The 17562-nt window shown below is 38.8% G+C and overlaps 1 pseudogene; it reads left to right on the forward strand.

Annotated features, from left to right (window-relative positions):
- The window catches only part of LOC146312029 (uncharacterized), a 34093-nt pseudogene extending 28065 nt beyond the window's left edge, over positions 1-6028 (forward strand).
- Positions 6029-17562: the final 11534 nt, after the last annotated feature.

The raw sequence follows: 17562 nt of genomic DNA on the forward strand, positions 1-17562 counted from the left end.
CACCAACAAAATGTATTGAGTTTCCTTCTACAGGATATTTGACACATAATGTGTAAGAAAAACAGTACAGACCTCACATATTACTCACAATCTAAAGAAACCTACAGCTGAATAGATATTTGCTCTATACCAGGCACAGACTTTGGCAAGAGAATAACAAGGAAAAATCATGATGTAGTTATATCAAATAAGGTGTAATGACTCTTCTGTAGGTGGAGAATGAGTAGAAAATATTTAACCCATATGAAATTTCTTCAATACCTAAAGAACATACTGAGCACAAATATTGAAGCTTGTACCGATAAGCCCTCATGTGCATTGCATAGAAAGCATTTAAGGTGTATATGAGTGGAATAATGATACAAAAAAAACCCGATTCCAAAGATGACCCAGAGATATTACAAAAATTTAAATTATATAATGATGATCTGCTCTGAATAATAAAATGTTTGACTGTATAGTGTCGAGGCTTTACACTATTCAGGGTATGTTTGCTTTGTTTTGGCAGCTTCAGGAGAAATATGGGCTTTCAAACAAAGATTTCATTTGATACCTTCAGATTAGACACTTTTGAGAGTGCAACACCAAACTGGAGCAGTTTCTGAGAGGCTGTATAGTGGAAAAGCAATTTTATTTATATACCATATAGATATATTGCAGGACCAAGCAAGTCAGAACTGTACCAAAAAGGACTGGGATTGAGAACAGGGGAAAGAAAAAGGAGAGGACATCTGGGACACCAGTCTGAAATATGTTAATATCTATTCCTTCAATGCCTGTTTGGTAATTTGGTTACTAGTACTGTTTGACACGGTTTAAAAATGTTACTCAACAGTAAAGCAACAGAAAATCTTCCAGAAAATGTCACCACTTTGTGAAAAATGTAACCAAGTGGAGGCAGATTTCCTTCTACGCATTATGCCCTAAATCATTTTTGCAATATTTTCATCTTTTTCAAGGATTTTAAAGCCCAAAATAAGACCAGATCCACTTTCGGTTGTACTGGCTGCATCAAAAAACTCTAAAAAGCTACAGAGTGCACAGCATCATCTCCTGTCCTAAGGTCTTTTTTGTGCAAAGGAACTTTTCTCTTGCTGACTTTCAAATCCTGGATAACAACACTGACTGATACTCTCTACCTGGAGAGAATCCGACAGATCCTTAATGACAGACCGGAGGAATTTGAAAGGATTTGGAGCCAATGATCTCTTTTATGGAAGAGTTGGAGATGTACAGCACAAGTCGTTGTCTTTATCACCCCTGGTTGGTACTGCTCAGGGATGCGATTACTGCTGTACACATAATTAACAATAAAATTATTTGAAAGAAAATTAAAATGTTTTGTATAATACAGTTCAAATAAAATGCATCAGCAGAGAAGACATAAGCAATAAAGTTATTTAGTTAAAAGAGTAGTTAATGACCCAGCAGTTCTTAAGGACATGATTTCTAACACTCCCATAAGCAATAATAAAATGGCGTTAATTTGCATTATGGTTTAAAATCTATATACATTTGAGATTTTAACGAGAGAATTATGGCCAAGCGCAAAGTCACTGAGGTTCAAATGTTTATTTACCCAACAAAAAGAGGAGCTAAGTAAAGGAAACTACTGTATCAGACATGAAATGTGCAAAGGGTTTTTGCAGACTATCCTTGAAATTAGACATCACATTTAAATGTTCAGCTGGATAATACTTCTTGAAACTACTATCTGTTTGGCTGGGGTCGCAAGTTTTGTGCATGTCATACTATCAGCCATACAAAGTGGTGTGACTTGTGCTGCTGTGTCTCATCCCACAGTAAAGGAGGGGACTCCATGGGAGACAATGCTGCAGCCTGTATTTCATTGTGCCATCTGGGTTACACCTGATTGCCCTCAGTTCATGCACAGTGGCGTCCCCTGTTCCCTCTCCTGGACTGATTGATTTGCCGTGGCAGCGGCTTTCTTAGTCTGGGGAAAAAGAGAACAGCTCAGGTTGTTCACACTACAGGGTCTGGGTTTGGCTCTTGCTTTATTTATGAAGGCAACAGATCCAGCTGGTACATGAGTCTTATGGAGTCACACTCCATTTGCGTGTCACTTCTGTCCAAGTACTCTGAGGCTATTGGTAAAGTAAAGCACGGCTTTTGAGGACTTTGTCAGCAAGGCAAATTACATCCTGTGTCACAAACAGCAATTTGTTCTGTGTCATATGTACAGTAACGTCACTGTCAGCTATGCGGAGAACCATGAAGTTGTTCACCTAAGCCACTGGTTTATATAATTATGGTGAGATCTGGAGTCCAGCAGCAGGGCTTTAACATCCACCAATTAGTTGACTTATTTTGTTTATTATCTTTGCAGAATTTCTCTTTGTGTCTGTGGCAACAAGTCAGACAAATAACAACCACAACAGAAAATACATTACATTATTCATTACATTGTTCTGGAGGGCATAAAAGGCACAGTCTGCAAAGACAGTACCCTGCCTCCAACTCCGAGGTAATGACCAACTGTCTGCCTCCGTGGCTAAAAAATGAGCCCAATGCAGAAGTGCCAAAAACTGCAGCTCTACAAGTGGCCACTTTAGGTTGGTCAGTCCCTATAGACTCCCATATTAACAACCTGACTGAGAAAACTACATCACAGCATTTCATTCATTTCCGTGAAGAAAACTCAATGAAATTGTAAATTTAGATTATTATGTAAGATACAAACTTAAAAAGAACAACAAGCAGAACATAAGGACATGGTAAAGACCTGAACACAAGCTATATTCACATTCTCCCATAGAAAAATAGGCAGTTAAAACAGCCAGACAGCTAACAGACCAATTGCGTAGTGTCAGGGACGAGAAAACACTGAATTTCTCAAGAAAGAACCTTATTAAGTATGTATGATTGTTAAAAATGCATAAAACAGACAGAAGATTGTATTAAAAAGTCCTAAAAATATCAAGAAAACAAATCTTGTTCTTGCTTTCACTATTTGGGTTATTTGTACCGTTTATCATTTGTTCTGTACTATTAGTGTTTTACATTGAATATAATATGAAATATCCATAAAATATGTCACCCAGTCAGGATCAACTCATATTTACCATGGAGACAGTGTGATATATCACTGAGGATTCTCCACTCTTTCTCTGCAATCAATATCACCAATATGACCATTATGACCAGCCCTTGAGCATTTCTTCTGATTCTTTCCTGTGGAAGTCACCCTACCATTCATCTTCACTAATATTACCTGCTCTGAAAGAACAACTGTCATATTGATTTCTCATCAGGGCATTGAGTGAGAGACTCGTCTCATGGAATTATATTATGTCGACATGCTCTCTTAGAAGTCAAAGTGGCCTTCGAGCCTTCCCCCCCCTGCTGACCCACTGTAATAAGAATGGAGACCTTTCATTGCTTCTTGAGCTTTTTTTAACCAGCCGATCCTGCATGATTTTCCTTCTCGGTACTCTGGGGCCTGAACCTGAGTAACAGGGCCACTTGACTGGGCTGAAAGGTGGCAGAAACATGTTCTTGCACTTACTTCCACCTTTTCAAGTTCCACATAGCGGGAATGAGATGATCCCTCTTCAGACCTTTGCCTGACCTACATTAAGCATCATGAGTGTAATCGACCACACAGCCAACATAAAACCAATTTCCAGTCCACATTTTTCTAAAAGAGCTTGAGAATCTGGTCATCAGAGCTGAACTCAGAGCAGAATCTTTTTTTTTTCTCCAGTAAAGGCAAATCCTCATTTAAAAGTGCACTAATGTTATAATGGCCTAATGCAATAATAATATAAAATCACTGCCTTTAGAGAGACTACTTTTCATAATTGATTCCTTACTGCACCAAAACTATGAAATATAATACCCAAGAGATGTAGGCTCTGTCAACATATTTAAATAACAATTGAAAACCTATTTATTCAACATTGCTTTAACTAACTGCCGCCCTTATATTTTACATATTTTATTGTTTCCTTTGTTATGCATGGTCGTGATGAAAGGATCTGCAGCTTGTCTGCAGCTAATCTTTCATGCTGCTGGACTGATCAGCCAATTATTTCTTTGTGCACATTCATGACTGTGTGCTGAAGGGCCTCTGTGTCAGAATTCTTGAAACCCCTTTTTCTTATGCTTCCATGCAAGTGACAGCTGTGGCCAGGGGGATTTTTTTTTTATTTTTTATTTTTTTGGTTATCTCATTCTTGAGAACACGACATCTGAAGAACACCTTGAGGGAATTTCTTCGAAGTTGGCACAAATGAACAAGTCGTCTCACAGATGAACTGATTAGATTTTGGTGGTCAGAGGTCAAAGGTCAAATTCACTAAACACTATTTTGGACATGAGTCAAGAATTCATACAGTAATTATGACAAAATTACGTACAAATATCTAATAGGATAAAATGGTGGGGTGATGACATTTTATATCCAAAAAGGTCAAAGGTCAACTTCACTGTGACATCACAATGATCAGCTCAGTCAGTCCTTTGTACTCCTCTGTAAAAATAGTTTCAAAGTTAACACAGCATGTCTCTCACTGGAAATTATTCACTGGACATGTATAGTGATAACATCCATTTAGCCAAAATACACTTAATACCTTAAATTAAATTGCTTCAAAATGACAGCTCAATATAGTGGTAAATGACTGCTCTGTTTTATACAGCCATTGACAGCTGACTTTTCATTCTTCTTAACAAGCCACTAGGGGTTTGAAGTGATCAACAACTGCTTGAGTGCACTCTTCTAGTTTTAATTCTATTTTATGTTTTATTATTAGCATACTTGTTCTTGCCTTTTGCTGCCTCTTTCTGTTTGTTATTCATTTGACAGCTCAGTTTTATGGCGCAGTACATGCACTTGTTTTAATTTGCTCATTTTTATGTACTCTCTTGTCTCTTCACTTTATTGTAAGGTACTCTGAGTTACATCTGCATGAAAGATACTATGTAAATATGGCTGCAGTGTATTCCTTAGCTTGTTCATTTTCAGGGTGCCCTGGGTGAGATAAGATGGAGGAGTGTGCATGGTGCATTGCTGTCTACCACCATGCTTTTTGATACTACCAGTAAGAGTCGCTAAAGCAAGGAATGTTCCAAGTCCAACACATGCAGGCTTCACGGCAGATAAGCCCGCTGCAAATGGAAGATGGGCAGGCAGCAGCAGCGAGGGATGGACTGAAGAGATTGGAAGTGCTAGTGAAGTGCAGATGAGAACTGAGAAAACGGATGACCCTTGACTCGGGACCGGAGGAAGCTCGCTGCGGGCAGGAGCAAGAGTGGACAGTTGGTGGAAATTAGGTTGCAGGATGGTTATCAGAAACGGAGCAGGGGATTCTTGCTTAATGGCCCCCCTCCCCGTTTGGAACGACGTCAGGACTTGATAAACTGACAAGAGGTGTCGGGAGATTCTGCTTTCAATTGGCTGCAGCAGTTATCAGCAGCTGGTGAGTAATCAGGACAACGCAGGGCAGGTGAGGTTAAGATAATCCAGGTAGACTCAGGAGCTCTCATGAGGCCAGAGAACAAAGTCATGATATAATACTACCCTGAGCAAGACAGTTTCACCGCATATAGTTTGTAAAATAGACCTTTTTCACAGCAGCCATTTTGACATGAAATAGGAGGGTGCTGCATGTTGGCTCAATGGAAAGGCTCTGCTGCGGTAAATGGAATGGGACCTTAATTAGCATAATTGGTAACATCTGTGATGTTACCAAGATGTTATGGGAAAAGATGTTTTTCTGATATTCCAGAATTCCAATGAGCACTCAGAAAATCTTACAGAAAAGTAGAAATTTAAAAAATGTTTTCTACCCTTGTCTCTCAATTGTCCAATTGTGAACTTCTTCCACTTTGAACTCTGCAGAATACCAAAGTGAGCATCTTGACAGCCTGTGCATAGGGAGCATCCTGATTATAGCAGAGACCAAAACAGAATCTGAGGTCAGGACCGCAATCTGTCTTCCAGGCTGACTTGGGAGTCCCAGAGGATGAGGAGGGCCTTGGCCTGTGGATGCCCCAGCAATCATAACCACCCTGAGGGTTTATATGTGCTGTGGGGAATCCTTATGAAAACATGAAGCATGCCTGTCATTCCTGCTTGTCAGCAGTTTAGCGGAGTTTAGAGGATTTTTCTGTGAGGAGAGAAGGTTTTTGCGGGAATCTTGATGGATTTGAGTTTTTTTTGCTTGGCTATACAGAAAATCTGTTGTTTGTTTGTTCATAGAGTCTATGAGGAAAGCACATGTAGTCTAAACTCAATTGTTACTGAGTTGAAAAAGTTTGTGCCTCATATAACTACAACCATAAATACTTATAATTCCTTTCTCTAACCAATAACCAGTAGAAAGTAATAAAAACAAAATCTTGTGCTGCCACATTGTTCTTTCTAGAACATTTCAAAGTACTATACTGGTTCCATCTGTCTAACTCTGCTCATTAGGAAAAGATTTACTAAGTATAGAGCCACCCTGTGTTCAAAGGCAGTGCTTTAACATGCTGTCATCTGCCAAATCTCTACTGTCTCTCTTTTATTCTACTCTCTGCGTTGTCAAGGCAATTTGCGGCACTGTTGGAGGTAACATAGCTTCTGACCTTTCACTTATTTGCTCTACCAGCTTCACCAGACTGCACCAGTATTATTACTGTTTCCCAGACGGAGCCCTTTTGACTGCAATCCTTGTGAGGCATCTGGTCCTCATTATACTGTATGTCTTTGGCCTGTTGGGGCAAAGATGGCATGTAGCTGAATGCCATTAAACCCAGAAATGACACAACAAACTACTCGATAAAAGGGAACATTGTTATCCTTCTCTGTAGGTCAACACTTTTACATGTAAACATTCAAGGGCTGGCCAATGTCGACAAAATCATATATAACAATATATTTTACTAAAGATTTCATCAGGATTGGGACATTACTGTGGGGATGGCTACCGGTGCTTTCACAAAACATTTACGCAATGAGACTTTTGATCATCTTCAGTAATGTGAATATAATGACTATGTGGGTAAAGGCAACTAATAGAGCAGCTGGAACCGTCTGGTAAGTTCAGAAAATTAAATAATTACATACACTTATGCTATATCTTGATATAACAATATCTAAATCTGTTATAGCGTGTGGTTTCAGTTTAGTTATTTCTAGTGCTGGTCATTTGGTTGATATGCACTTGTTCAACCAATTTCTCACTGGTCAGACAATTTGGTCTTGACAAACATCTTCTCTTGTGTATCTTTGTTGAGTTCACTCCCTGTATTTGTCCTTTTACCACCTGTTTTCTGTGTCACCTGTGTTTCCTTAGTTAATTTTAATTCCTTAGTCCTTAACAACTGAACCCTTAGGAGTGCAGACTCCTTGCACAGAAATGGCACAGAGGAGGAAAAACTATGCATGAGGTAAGAAACGCCACTACACTTTTTGGTAATACTTTACAATAAGGTACACAAAATTATAATTTTAATTTTTTAAATTAATCATGAGGACCTCTATAAAATTGAATTAGGAGTTGCTCATTAACTAGCACATAGTTCTTCCTTCGTTCCTCATTTGTTCCCTAACAACTCAGCATTTTTTTTTTTTTTTTACATCAGTCTGTTATAAAAAACAAACTTTACTATATGATAGTATGTATTTGGCTTTCATGGCTGCTCTCATTGTTGTGTGACATCAGACAACTGCTTCTTCATGAAGTCAAGCAGATGGATTTGAGTTCACAAGTAGTAACTCAGACTTTGAATGGCATTCCATTGTACTTTTCCCAGTAGGAGGTTTGGAAGTTTTGAGTTCCTGGTTGTCTGGAATGCAGCATTAGTCTGTGTGCTTTCCCTCATTTGCCAGGTGGTCTGCGTCTGCTCCCCAGACCCTGCATTTTCTCCTGTGTTCTGTTGGCTCCTGGTTACATTCTTGATTATTCCTTCTTGTTTTGTTGGCTTTACCTTTGTTGGACCAAGCTTGTTTTTACCCGGATTCCAGAGTTGTCTTAATTTATTTTGTGTTGCCCTGCCTTTTTCTGTTACCACCTCCAGCATGTTTATTAAAGTTACTTCGTTCTGTGTTTACGTTTGGGTCCACTTTTCAACTAAACTCCAACAAAATCTTAGATGATATCGTGCACAGCAAGTCATTATGTATGGGGCAAGTTTATTCACGAGCCAAGCAGCTAAATAACTTAAGAAATGATTCAAATGTGAACTCCTTTCTATATCACTTAATGATGTGTATGTCAGTACATCCTAATGACTTAGAAACAGCCCAAACATATTGGACATTACTCTATCTGCAAGTTTTTGAGGAACCATGTTTTGCTACTTTGCGAGCAGGAAATTGAAACCGTCAACCTCAAGGAAGTATCCCTGTAAAACCAAATAATTTTAAAGGGTGTTTTTGAATGTATTAATTAGTTCTTCCCCGTCCATATGTCCATGCTGGCCATTAAGCCAGCATGATGTCAAAAGTTGTTGAGAAAATATGGAAATATGCTTCCTAATGCTGTGCTTAATGATCTGAGTATGCTTCAAGATGCATGGGGTTTTGCACTGTGGACTGAGAAACCTAAGGAGAAATTGGCATGCTGGTTCTTGACTGACAGACAGAGCTCATGTCAAGTTTGACTCATACTGGATGTGAATAGTACAAGTATGAGATACATAAAATCAGAAATGTCCAAGGCAGCCAGTGGCTGCAGTGTTGATAAAAAGTGGGAGTATTAACAAGAATGGTGTTTGATGTGAATAAGACTGTCATTAAACCGTCATAATCATGTCAACACACCTGTTACATGAAATAGTATTTATGAATCCTTATAATAAGGTCAGTTATGTCACAGTAACAAACTGTCTGTTCATCAGCTAACTCTGTAAGCTAAATCACTGTGGTACTGTCGTCAAACTGGCCTTATAACAGTTAATGACATCTTCATGACAGTCCAAATGGAACTACTTTAGTAGAAGTCCAGGGAATTATTCATGACACTGTTAGAAAAGCTTTTAACAGTGTAATAGCACTTTATGACGATTCCAAAATATACCACTTGAGGTTATGCAAAATATTCATGACACACTTATGATGGTCTTATGGCAGTCAATGTCAAAAAAATCACATATGACATTTTAATGTAATGTTAAAACATACAGCTAAACAGTCTCTTAAGTTTTCATAATAAAGACCTTTTTGCCATATTTAACGTCAAGACATTGACAGGTTATGTTGTCTTGGTTAATGTCAAAGACACCTCATACAATGTCAACTTTGCAATCATAAACATTGATTAATGACAGGTTTTTGACATAGTTATAACAGTTTAAGGACTGTCTTATGCACACCCCTTCAAATAAAGTGTTAACCTTTGTTCTGAGCAGGATCAAATGATCAGAAACATTTATGTGATATTTTTGTTGTGTCACACAGGAGACTGTGTTGCCAGTGATACCAGGACTGCGGGCAATTCATATTCTTTGTTGTTAGTAAACATTTGTTTATTGATTCCTGCCCACAGTGTCTGGGCAACATTGTAGCAAAGGCGGAGCAGATGGACTATTGTTGTTAGGTGCTGCTGCATTACTCCATTGATAAACTGACAACATGTTAACTACTGTACATTATTCTACTAATCCCTCTGAATCTGAATACACTATATGAGATGATGTACTGCAAGAGATTCCCAATAGGAAAAATGAGCTCTTGTCTTATCAGCAGAGACAAATGACTTTAAGTATGATGAGATGTCACAGTGAGATATTTCCCGGGCAGCTATATTAGAGTTTAACAGGGAAAAAGTGACCTGTCAAAATCGCAATTGTTCAGGAAGTCATACAGGGAGAAACCTCTTATGTTAAAAGCAGACAAAAGCCCAGACACCAGATTAGTTAAGTTTTGTGACCTTCTCTTGAACTGTGTGAGAGTTATTTCTACTGCCTACTCTCTCCACTAACATATGGAAAGGTAAAGATTTTTTTTTAAATTTTGTGTATATATGTTCAGTCGATGGTTTGTTAATTTTTAAGAAGGGGGAAATGAAGTGGATAAACCTTCATTGTTAAATAAGTTCTTCAAATTCAGACATACACCAAAGCATACACCTCTATCATCACCTCTGACAGACGTTACTATTATGACATTTATGGAAATTATGTGCCATAGGTTAATCTACAAAGTTACTTTTTATGTTACATTTATGAGTTACATTTGATAAAATGTTGATTCTTAACGTGTCCAGTTTGTCTTAAGATCTACAAATTCCTTCTGTTATATAATGTTGGAGGTTACAAGTGTTTTTTCATACACACTGAAAGCCCCATTAGGTCTCTTGAACCAGTGACCACCGCTCCTAGCTGGAAGATAAGTGTGTGTAAGACTGTCTTTCATGGCGTGGACTCCTTTTATAATAGAATATGTCTCTTCTCTCACTCTTCTGTAACTACAAGTTACCACTTGCCACTTTGATCATAAAGGTGACACTACTCTAGAGTATATAGGCTACAATAAAAAACGGAAAAGGGCAATATAAAACATCAATCTGCTACTTCAGCGCCATGGACAATGTCATGGATTTATCAATTAATAGCTCAGTCAGGTGGCTGATATTTCAGCACCATGGTCAGGGCCATAGATTCTAACATACAGACCTCAGTCAGGTGAAGGATCAATGAATCAGGCAGACTAGACTAACATATGAAACTAACCAACCCTTCAGCCCCCTGCACTCTCTGTGCTATTAGGGGATGGAGATGGGGGATTGCAGGTTAGGCGCTAGAGGAAAAATCAGATCGTCAGCAAAATCATTGGACTTTATCATTTCAGGATAATAAATCACTGTGCAAAACTTAATGGCAATGTTTTAAATTGTTATTGAGATAGTTCAGTCTGGACCAAAGTTGTGGCCCGGTCAACCGATTGACACATCGAGCACATCAAACAACTTTGCCATCCCAAGAGCCACATTGCTAGCACAGATGAAACATTAAAACCATTTCTCCTCTGCAGTTATTTTTAAATATTTAATAATATCAGAGGACTGAACAGCTTTATGAAAGCCACATATTTTGTATATGACCAGAAAATCCCACCTCTCCTCCCACTCTGGACAGTACAGCTGGTGTTGGTGCTTTCTAATTTGATTCAAGATGAGACATATAGTGGACAAGGCAAGAAAAACAAAATAAACTTTAGAACTTCTACCACATTAAAGGCGCAATATGTAAGAATTGGCCACCTGTTGAATTCATACTTCAAGATATAGGGGACAGCATAATACTGGAGTATTTCTGCTAACTGTAGCTGCCATCAGCTAGTTAGCTCAGTGAGTCGTGCAGCTAGTTGTCCTATTAGCTGGCTCGAGACTGTCTGGATTGGGAGCTTGAAGCACTGAGGGAGTATTGGGGTTTAGACTGCCAACACAGGAGCTTTGAACTGTCGGTCTTTTGGCCTGGGGTGGGTTACAGTGTTTTTAAACAAGGCGATTCATCTTAGTTTGATAAAAGAGAGAAACTTGAATTCAGACAGTGTAAAGTTGTATTTGAAATCTAAATGTAATAATATCTTTTTCTTGGCATTTTGTGAGTTTATTTTGTTTATTTATCAGACCATAGAAAGCTTGTAGAACACAGCAAATTCACCACTTGCACACATCTACTATCACCTCTTGAGGTATAAAGTGGTAATATGAGACTGGATGGTCCTGGGATTCCTGGTTAACATGCTACCTTCAGTAGATACGTAGATATCTGATATAACATCTTGTTAGTAATTTCTGTTCATTTTTAAATATTTGAACTAAAACTTTAACATGCAGTAGTGTTGCACAGGCAGAATAGTCAGCTATTTTAATGTTTTTGGTGTGTTTGTTGGCCCCACTATTTCATGTCAAAATTTCTACGGTGAAAAAGGTCTATACAATATAATATCCCACTTAAATTAATAAATGTTCTCTACTCACCTGTAAGCCGAGCGCAGCAGTTGCCACCTAAAAACAAACAAACCATATTTCATTGCAGGGAAGGAAATTGCCACTTGTATTAACACGGCCACTGGATATGTTAAATATCACCTGATATCCCACGTCGAGGGGAGCTGGTGAGAGATGTTAGCAGACATCCACACTGGTTGTGCTGCATTACACATGCTGGCCTGCTGTCCTCATAATCTCCATGCCATCTGGTAGGGAACCTCACTGTCCCCCTGCACCTCTGGCACATTAGTATTCCTCTCACACTGAGTGAGGGAGGCCAGTGTGTGTGTGCGCGACAGTCCTCAGAAACATAAAAGAGTCAACACCGGTGAGGATTAATCCAATGGCTACAAGGTCCCACCCCCGACAAACCTGGCTCATTTCAGGTAATGAGAACACTTACTTTTTAATCTTGTTCATTGTTGTCCTTGCTTGTGTGAGCTGCAGCCCCCTCACAGTGTCAGCATCCTCTGACCCACAGATGTAACTTCATGCATTTGTTAAGCTTTAGCGAAGATGTTCATCTGACTTTGACATGAAAGCACAAATCTTTTGGAAAATATCCGTTAAAATCTCTAATAAAGGCCTAAAAGTGTGAAACAATGTGATATCAGAGCCACATTTTTCATTGACTGAACCCTGGCTGTGGCTCATTCACTGTGTCCTCCTTTTCGGTGTCTTGATTACAGCGGCAGTTCACCAAGTCACTGTAGCTCCGGGCGGGTTTTGTCTTGGTTACTTGGCTCACTTTTTCAGTAGGAGAACCCACTCAGCAAACAGCGAGCTTGGGAATCTTTTGAGCGGTGCTTCAAACAGTGTTTCCAGCGTTTAGTGCGAGCTGTGATCAAAGACATATCCCTTCCCTTTCAAATCCACATGGCCTCTCATTAGTGCCACACTAGGAAGGAGACTTCTCTGATGGGAATCTATCATAGTGTCATTGTTTCCAACTTTGAAATCTGACTGCACTACAGAACTGTTAAGACTTTATTGTGTGCTTTTGCTTTGGTTGTTACATATTTAAAGACCAATTAAACCTACAATGATTGCTTTTTTGGCCACTTGAGGGCAGTGGCAGCCAGTGAACACAACAATGGCATATCATCTTTTTGTTTTTTCTTATTAAGTTTCTATTATGAACTTCTTAGCAAACAGTTAGGCAGCAACTTTGTCTCTCATTTAGAGTCATGTGTTGACCACCAGGTGAATACAAATCCAATATTCACTCTCTCTTAGCTCTGTTTTTCATCTCTTCAACTTCCTGAGGGAAATATCTGGCTCTTTAGCTGCCTCACTATGTTCACCAGCTAATCTCTAACTTTGTCTATCTGGCACTGAGCAAATAGAGTACAGTGGGTTTTTGGAGTTTCTCACAGAAAACAACTGCCTATTGCCCGAGGAAAATATGCTATAAGAGCAGTGAGCGGGAACCACAACATTTGGGCTGGGCAGCTCAATAATGAGCTGAAATTAGTTATAAGGTTCTGCAAAGCCGAAGGGAGCTGCGGATTCAGGTGATAATATACCTTTATCACAGCAGCCATTTTGATATGAAATAGTAGGGTAAACATAAGTGATGCTGACACTAATGGACTCTTCTAAAGTTGCACACCTTTTTGCTCTCCAATAACAATTGAGCGAGTTTGGGACCTTGGTCGACTTTCTCTTTTTTACGGTGGCCGACAAGTGCAAACGCGCTGCATATACAGACAGGCGCTACAAATACAGAAACGCGCTGCATATAAGAAAACAGATGCAAAAGGAAATCGCTGCAAATACAGAAACGCGCTGCATAAACAGAAACGTGCTGCAAATACAGAAACGCACTGCATATAGGAAAACAGATGCAAAACGAAATCGCTGCAAATACAGAAACGCGCTGCATAAACAGAAACGTGCTGCAAATACAGAAACGCACTGCATAAACAGAAACGTGCTGCAAATACAGAAACGTGCTGCATATAGGAAAACAGATGCAAAACGAAAACGCTGCAAATACAGAAACGCGCTGCAAATGAGAAAACAAATGCAAAAAGAAAACGCCGCATATACAGAAACGCACTGCAAATGAGAAAACAAATGCAAAACGAAAACGCCGCATATACAGTCACACAACGGAAGTGCTCCAGGCCTCTAGGGGCAGTGCTGAGCTTTCCCCCGAGAGACAGACAACGGACGAATCAACCTGCGGAGAGGCCTACGTGAGAAGTAGAAAGTTATTGGTGAGAGGAAAATTGGAGGCGGGAGAGGCAAAAAATCAGAAAATGTAAATCCGACAAACAAACAAAAATGTAAAAATGTAAAAATGTAAATCAGCTGCACTTTCATAATACAGTAAAAGATGAGGGCCACATGTGAAAAAAAGAAAGAAAGAAAGAAAAAGAAAAAAGAATACATACTTTTTCATGTAGCCTCTCCCACCTCCAATTTTCCTCTCACCAATAACTTTCTACTTCTCACATTTTTTTTTAGTTTAAAAAACAGTTACGGGATGTTTATTCTTCATAATTACGTTTCCCCTTTCGGGATTTTTTTTATTTATTTTTATTTTTTTTTAAACAAACTTTATTGTCATGTTGAAGACATACAAGGAAACATGACATTATATAAGCAACATGACAACACTCATACATAAAACAACAGTAAAGTACAGGGAGTGCATAATACATAACAGACAGTAAGGATTTTATCTAGTAATATGGGCCATAATATTTTCACGTAGGCCTATTCCTCTCCTCCGCAGGTTGATTCGTCCGTTGTCTGTCTCTCGGGGGAAAGCTCAGCACTGCCCCTAGAGGCCTGGAGCACTTCCGTTGTGTGACTGTATATGCGGCGTTTTCGTTTTGCATTTGTTTTCTCATTTGCAGCGCGTTTCTGTATATGCGGCGTTTTCTTTTTGCATTTGTTTTCTCATTTGCAGCGCGTTTCTGTATTTGCAGCGTTTTCGTTTTGCATCTGTTTTCCTATATGCAGCGCGTTTCTGTATTTGCAGCGATTTCCTTTTGCATCTGTTTTCCTATATGCAGCGCGTTTCTGTATTTGCAGCACGTTTCTGTTTATGCAGCGCGTTTCTGTATTTGCAGCGATTTCCTTTTGCATCTGTTTTCCTATATGCAGCGCGTTTCTGTATTTGCAGCACGTTTCTGTTTATGCAGTGCGTTTCTGTATTTGCAGCGATTTCCTTTTGCATCTGTTTTCTTATATGCAGCACGTTTCTGTATTTGTAGCGCCTGTCTGTATATGCAGCGCGTTTGCACTTGTCGGCCACCGTACTTTTTCCTGTAAAAGTGATATACAGTATTAGGTTGCATTTTAAGTTAGCTAATGTTAGGAAAACATTGGCTAGACCTGTGTTTACTGTACTTTTTCATACAAAAATGGCTGCCATCACTTTCTCATTAGATACACTGTTATTATATAGATATTGATTAAAAGCAATGATGTGTTGTCACAATTGAAAAAAGGGACTAGTGATGTTTGGAGCTGTGGTATCTAGAGTTATACATGACTGTCCGCTTGTAGCATACTATAATCACATATAACATACACACAGCATTGGTCTCCTTTGAAATAAGCCATATTTTATGCTATAATTTGAATTTGAACATATGCAAAATGATGAATCTAAAGAAAACACTCTACAGCAGAAAAGGCAGTGCACATGTAAGATTTGGATTTTTTGAATGAAATGAAGGAAATGTGCAACATTTTATATGCAAAAACTTTTACCACTCTTGTAGTGTTCGGTTGAGTAAAATGTTTTAGACAATTTGTTATGATATAATGTTAGACAAAGAAGTGCTTAAATATTAACTGCTGGACATGAGGGCATTTCATTTATATTACGAAGGATTATGCTGAGTGCTCTCAGTATTTCATCTCTTGTTAATGATGATGTTGCATATGTGGAAGTTACCATAAATGCTAAAGATGATTTCTCTGCACTTCTTGCACAGATTTCTTCACATATTGCTTACATTTATTTACATCAGGAACAGAAAATTATGCAAATATGTGCATCTGAATCATAAATATACTATGAATTTACAGTGATGCATAAACATAGTGTATTAGTAAGATGGGGGGCTGCATTGAGCCTCAAGGGGAGCTTTAGTGCTCCTAAGAATAGATTCAACACCTGGAATTCTACTGGAGGGTTGAATTCCTCCTAAAGATATTCAAATAGTCAAATCTCCCATAGGTGTTCAGTTGGGTCGAGATTCAGTAATCAAACCATTCAATGACCTCTTGTGACCCATATAGAAGAATTTGCATTCATTATATTTCTCTAATTATTGATTCATATTTTTTCTTAAATATGGCACTCAACTGTATTTGCACACCTTCCCTTTATGGTCTTGCACTGCAGGGTAAATATAGTATATGTAAATCCATTGAAAGGTGTGGTGAATTCAGTCTAGCCAACAGTCATGGTATGTATTTAGAACCCTAAATATTTTCTATTTATGGTAATTTTATCTTTCCTTTGCAGCCACCTTGGCTGAATTTCCCCTCGGGGATCAATGAAGTTCATTTTAATCTTCATAAAAACCTTCTTATAGACTCAAGATAGTTTTATTCTGCAGAGCAGTGATGAAGAAATCTCACTAATACCCATTTGTAAGTCCTGTACAACTTACCTTGCCAGCAGTCACTGCAAACCTGAAAGGGAGGGAACTCAGATATACAGAATTTGACGTAAATGAGGCATAAATAAAGAATTGTAGTCAGCTCGTATACTGCTCTGCTTCATTTCCATCTGCAAACCTCTCGGCCATTGTTATAAGTCAGAATAGTGAAGTTGATCTTCTTTCGTGTTTATAGCCTGTGGATACATCATAAAGTGCATCATGGGAAATAATGAGTTTAGTCTGAAATTTTTTTCTTGAGTGTTAATGCTCCGTCACAAACCCTTTAACCGTTATCCTTTGCTCATATTGTACCTTCACTGTGAGACAGAAACTTATTTTTTAAAACTTGAGAATGAAAGAGGAAAAGACCATGTCAGGGGCCTAGATTCTCCTTCCTGTTAGATCTTGTTTTCCCTCGATAATTCCAGTGGACATCCCGCCCACCCCTCCCCCACCAATACACATGCTCACCTGGAGACCAGCTACCTGTATCTGAAGCAAAAATAATGAGCTTTATAATTAGTGTGGCTGTTTATAGGGTTGGGCAAATGAGGATAGATAAAAAAGGTGAATGATTAATCCATCCTGACAGACTACAGGTGACTGTTACCATGGAGATGAAGGGAAATCTGGATTAAATTTGGCCTTTCCTTGACATATTTTATGTTAAATAGGATTTGAACACTGTTGGTGGTATTTATATGGATTATTCTGTATATTAAAGACAACAACTTACAAACACAAGCATTGGAATTCTTCAGATCATTCTTTAACTTACTGATAGTCAGTCGAGGCCGGTCGGCACGCCCCCAGTTTGGGGAAGCAGAGGATCGCCAGCACTCCTGCTGCTTCTCCAAACTGAGGGCTTTCTGACCGCCATCTACTGCAAGTAAAACACTTACTATGGTTAAGTATTTCTTACAACCCCACATCAAATGATCCGGACTATCCCTACAATGTCGTAAAAATGGACTGAGATGAACAAA

This window comes from Lutjanus erythropterus, chromosome 17 (assembly GCF_056507025.1).
Source record: "Lutjanus erythropterus isolate fLutEry1 chromosome 17, fLutEry1.hap2, whole genome shotgun sequence".
In the NCBI taxonomy this organism is placed as follows: Eukaryota; Metazoa; Chordata; class Actinopteri; order Lutjaniformes; family Lutjanidae; genus Lutjanus; species Lutjanus erythropterus.